Here is a 5754-nt window from a genome sequence, read left to right on the forward strand (position 1 = left end):
ACTCACTCACTCACTCACTCACTCACTCACTCACTCACTCACTCACTCACTCACTCACTCTCTCACTCTCTCTCTCTCTCTCTCTCTCTCTCTCTCTCTCTCTCTCTCTCTCTCTCTCTCACTGACTGTTTTTAAATCTTAAGGCTGCAATAATCAGAAACAAAACACTGGATAACATTCAATCATTTACAAAGGTTTGAGAGTTCAACAGAGCAACAGAGCTAAGAAACCAGACCAAGAAGCCAGGTAAAATAAGGTACGTGATTTTATTTACAGGTGGAGATTTCTGGACGTCTTCCTGAAAATGGAGTGAAGTGCAGAGATGAGTATACATTCTCAAACTGTATTCTTCCAAAAATGAAAAGATACTATGTCTTATCCTTACAGGTTCTTCAGAGGTGAGCAGCATGGACTGGAGGAGGGTATCCAAACAGGTAAGAGTTCTTCAGGCAGAGTGGCCAAGGTAGGTAGATGAACTTGAGACTTAGTCCTGATGATTGGTCCCTTGATTGTGTTCTTGGTAGGGAGAATTCACTGGGCAGCGAGCTGGCAGACTGGAAGGTTCTGTTGACCAGAATGTTCACCTTGAGCAACAGGTAAATTCAGAGATTCTTAACATGAGACTTAAAGGCGGCTTGTAGACTACCAGAGAGGTAAGATGCATCAGCGTAGACCAGTCAGTGGAGGTGCCTTATAAAGCCCAGCAGCTCATCAGCTCCGTTGATCTATATTACTGGATTGGACATCACGTGACTTATCATGCACCACACAGGTGCCATTGGTATGCATTGAGTTTTGACTCGGGAACATCCATGAATGGTGGTAAAAAGGGGATGCAGCAGACAGTCATGCAAGGGATATCAAAAAGGGATGCAATATTTTGCCAGAAATTGTCAACACTACAACAACAAGATCACAAGATCAAGGTTATCACATTTCACAGCTCATTAGAATATTTTTATTTTAAAAAATGTCGGAGTTGCGGAAAGTAGGTCAGTTATGCTAGCTTGATTTTGACAACCTTACGTCGAGTAAACCAACGAAAAGACAAATTTGCTGTTCCAACAAATTATTATATTTTTTATTAATATTGTTATGTTATGATAACATTGTGAGAGGTAAATATAATGAGCAACAGTAAAATTACCTTTACTACTACTAGGCTGAACTGTGTAGATATTACTGGTACTGATGTTCTGTCCAGTCAGTATATGGTATATCTTGTAAATTACATGAGTAAAAATCTCTGTAACTTATTTTTCCTCCACCGTACATTTCATAAGCTAAGCGGTGGACGTATCTTATGACCAGCTGGAGGAATTTTTCTTTAGGCACTTCAGCACGAATGAAGAACCAAGAAACAAATGCAAAATTAGAATTATGTATACAGTATATATATATATATATATATATATATATATATATGTATGTATAAATATATATATATATATATATATATATATATATATATATATATATATATATATATATATATATATATATATGACACACATGACTCTTAGTTTTATGTGACGGAAAGGGGCTTCCACTGTGAATACGTTAGCAAAAACCTATAATGAAAAGTTCCCAGACTGCTTGTAGATTTATCTCTTAAGCAAATACATATTTTTACATATCACAACATCCGCAATTTTCTCAGCTTTAATTTAAGCCATATTTTATAGAAATCGGATAAGAAATGAGGATACTGTGAATATTTTTGTGACAGATTGACGCGCATCCCACATTGAAACGCTACCGTTTTGTTGACATGACTTAATGCATAGCAATGGCTCCTATGACGGCGCATCGCTAGCTATAGCGGCTATAGGCGATGTCCAATACAGTAATATACTGTAGATCAACGATCAGCTCACCCCTCACAGGTGCGTACGATCAGGCAGAAAACCAATCAGGAAACAGAAACGAGCAAACTCTTCAGAAGCAGAACTGAACAAAACCGAACAGACCCGAACTGAGTAGAGCCGTGCTAATGGAGAAGGGGCTGTGTAGACATGTGGGCCAGAACTGGGCCAGATTAATTTTGCTATGTTGGAAGTGTATGTTTACCATGGTGTACGTTGGCATTTAGTCATATTAGATTATGACAGAACCAAAGTAGTATTGGGCTCTAGAGAAGAAAGTTAATGTATGTTGGACTTTCAGGCAGCAGCTGCAATAACTCCATTTAAAAATGTTCAGACATTTTCTAGTTTAACTGTGCAGATGTGTGGATTTGATAGAAAGGTATTTGGCATTTTTGTCCACTTGCTGCACTCCCTACATGCTCTTTCTTTATCACATTTATCCATGACTCAGATGGTTAAGTACTTTGTTGAGCACATGACAGGATCATAGCTTTATAGACTTGTATCTATTCAGCCGGGATCAAAAGGCTGATTAGTGTGAAGGAGCAGTGGTAAGGTGTGGGTTTGTGTGAGTATGCTCTTACGGTCAAGCACCTCAGTCTTGTTGAGTCATAATGCAGTTTGTAATTTATAGACCTTGATAGCTGCCGTTTCAATTTTCTTCTGCATTAAAAAAACTATTACCTATTCTTTTCTTTTTCTGGCTTTGTGTTTGTACCTGATACATAGCGCTTGCCCAGCATCTCTCTGCTCCCTTCTCCCACTCTCTTCATCGTTGGTGACCTTGTTGAATGTCTTCTCGTATCCAGTCTATTCTCTAACCTCACAGCTTTTTACTGTATTGATCGGCCTTCTCTTTCAATTTCTTTCTCCCTTTGTCCCACCACTGAAACAGATGCTTGGGCTGACAGTTTTGCATTGCAGCATTTACAGTTAAGATTTCTTGTCCTATTTCATTCTTTAACTTCATTTTATATCATTCCAACATCCCACCTATTCTGCTTACTCCTCCCTTTGTGATAACCAAGCCTTACTGGTGGCAATTGGCTGATTTGATGAGAAGACAGCTGACAAAGACTGCTTTGATTATCATTTACAACCTCAAATCTAAAAGAAGTTAGGACATTGTGTAAATAAAAACAGAATGCAATGATTTGCAAATCTAATAAACCCATATTTTATTCACTACTGAGCATAGTGAACACATCAAATGTTAACCTTTAGCAACAACACACATCTGTTTGGCTCTAAACACTGTTTGGCCACTTAGTTGATTTATTGTCTACTGCAATGAAAGCTAGACACAAATGGAGAGAGGTTATCAGAAGTTATGTTGCTGCTATCAGAAAAGTTGTAATAATTCCATATCAATTAGTATTGATGGTGTTATGTGCTGTCTGGAGACATAGAAAAAGAAATGCAATTCTCTTCACCTGATACAATTGTTGGACAGCAGGGACAGCAGATCGAGGTAAATGTTCACTACGTCAGAACTTATTCGGCAAATGTGTTTCCATCTCCCCTTTTGGGCATTAACTTTTTTTTTTTTTGAAAATCCAAAAACCACCTCAATCGAGCGTGAAAACGTTTTTGCAAAATTGATTAAGTTTTTGTAAATTTTCCCATTTCCATCCACCTTTCCTAATGTGATACTTCAAAATGCACATAAAAAAGGTTGACGGAAACAAGGCTCACGTGAAATTTTTATCTAAAACTTTGTCTTGCAAGGCAACAAGCAATACCCATTGCTTCTAGTGAATCTTCTTTCACTGAGCTACTTTTTACTTCCATATATTACCAATAAAGGAGATGATTGGTTTTGAGTATTTGGAGTTGTAGAAATCCTCAGTTTACAAAATAAGCATGATATTTTTCAGCATTTTAAACGTTCTTTTGTTCAGTTTTGTTTAGTGCTCAAAAACAGTGACTGAAACCATAAGCTAGTGTGCAGATACTATGTAACAAGTCTGATGCATAAATCACTTGACAAAGTTGCCCTTTTGAAAAAGGTAATTGTTTGAAGGAGGCTGGCTTCTTGGTTTTCTGAGTTACACACTTTTAAACAAGCATAATTAAAGCTAGAAAACTGGTGTTCCACTAACTTGAAAGAAATTGTGTCGTGATGCTCCAATATACGCTGAACAGGTTCTATAGCATCAGATTACTGAAGGGCAAAGTCATCACAATTCTCTACTCTGTTTACTTTACTCTCCATATTTAAGGCCCTGTCACTCTATAATGTTTAACAACTTATGCTGACTTGTTATGACCAAATTACTCATGTAGGTTATTTATTTAATCTAATCAATTAGGATTACAGTATGTACAAAAAAGGGTTCCATTAGATTTAAAAATTCCATCTTTAACACTGACATCTTTTGTGGACGTAATTTTCGTAAGTTGGCATAATTTGTCTAAAATGTTACAGCCTGACATTGCTTTTATGTTTGCAATTATTGCTGCTATGAACTTTGTGCTTTTCATTTCTCTTCCCATAGAAACTTTACCTGGCCCAGAACTCCTGTATTTATCTTTGTCGGCCCAAACAGCTGGTTGAAGCAGGTGGCTGCCCATCCTGGTCCTGGTTCTGTTAGTGGTCAGGAACAAGTGTAGGTTTGATGCTATTGTTTAGTTTTATTGAATATATATTTTTTAATAAAGCCTTTTTAAATTTACTGACATTGAATCTGCTGCATTATAATTAGACTGAAATGACTGTAAGTGATGAGATTTAAATCTGGACAAATATTGAACTGCATTGCGTTGTACATTATTCAATACTTCATTCTTTGAAAAGTACCTAAAACAATGTGTTGTGAACCGGCACTGTATAAATATACTGTAATGAATATAATTCTTTTTTATGTTAATTCTTACACTCGAGCTGTTCAGTGTCTCCAGCAGGAAATAAATTCTGCCTTAACAAATTTTAATTGGTTGTATAAAGGCAATATGCATTTGTGATCCCTATACATAATCTGTACAATATTATCAACCAACTCATGGAACTTCAATAATTTCAATTGATAAACTAATAAATTTGACGGGTTACTGTAATGTTTGCTAGTGATAATTCTTACAGCTCTTTTCTGTAAAACAAGAAAAGGATTTGTAAATGTTTTGCATGCTTTCCCCCAGACTTCAATATAATAGATTAAGTGTGGAACAATTATTGCATTATACAACAGATACAGAGCTTTATCATTGAGTAACTCATTGTGTAAGAGCAGTTGTCTTAGTAAAAACAAAATTGTAGGAGTTGCCATGTCCCGGATGACTACCTACACCAATATTTTATGAAAAGGGATTACATTTACAGGTGTATTTTTATTTAACGTAGTTAAATAAAATTAGTTTCAGTTACCACCATTAACAACAAAATAAACAAATTTTAACCATGCTAAAACCCTTACACTGTAGTGTTTTTACAATTACATATGGTGTCAGTGTGTCTGACTACTTAGTCTTACAGAAATTTGATGATTACTAGTCAGATTTGTCCATCAAATTACAAACAACGTGTTAGGGTGAGTGAGGCTATGCTTACATGATTTGTTTACTTTGATCAGCCCCTGTTGATATAAAGTTGGAGGCATTCATTAAAACTTTGCCCTTGGCAGCATAAAATGTTGCAGGTGTAGTTGGTGCAGTCATCTCTGATGAAGAGATAAAAAAGGAGGAGGGGAAGGAAGTCTTGATCTCAGCATACATAAGTAATAGATGGCTATAGAGGGCCATCAGCCGTGACCACAATCAATGAACTTTAAGTGTCTTCATTTTAGACTCATGCCATCTATCTATCTATCTATCTATCTATCTATCTATCTATCTATCTATCTATCTATCTATCTATCTATCTATCTATCTATCTATCTATCTATCTATC

At 36.3% G+C, this 5754-nt stretch overlaps 1 long non-coding RNA gene across 1 annotated transcript in view; it reads right to left on the reverse strand.

The window, feature by feature from the left end:
• Positions 1-499: 499 nt before the first annotated feature.
• LOC106523265 (uncharacterized) overlaps positions 500-5754 on the reverse strand; it is a 7567-nt gene continuing 2312 nt past the window's right edge. Inside the window, exon 3 of the long non-coding RNA XR_001310870.1 lies at positions 500-564. This is a non-coding gene — a long non-coding RNA (uncharacterized LOC106523265). The remainder of the gene's footprint in view (positions 565-5754) is intronic.

Source organism: Austrofundulus limnaeus, unplaced genomic scaffold (assembly GCF_001266775.1).
Source record: "Austrofundulus limnaeus strain Quisiro unplaced genomic scaffold, Austrofundulus_limnaeus-1.0 Scaffold150, whole genome shotgun sequence".
In the NCBI taxonomy this organism is placed as follows: Eukaryota; Metazoa; Chordata; class Actinopteri; order Cyprinodontiformes; family Rivulidae; genus Austrofundulus; species Austrofundulus limnaeus.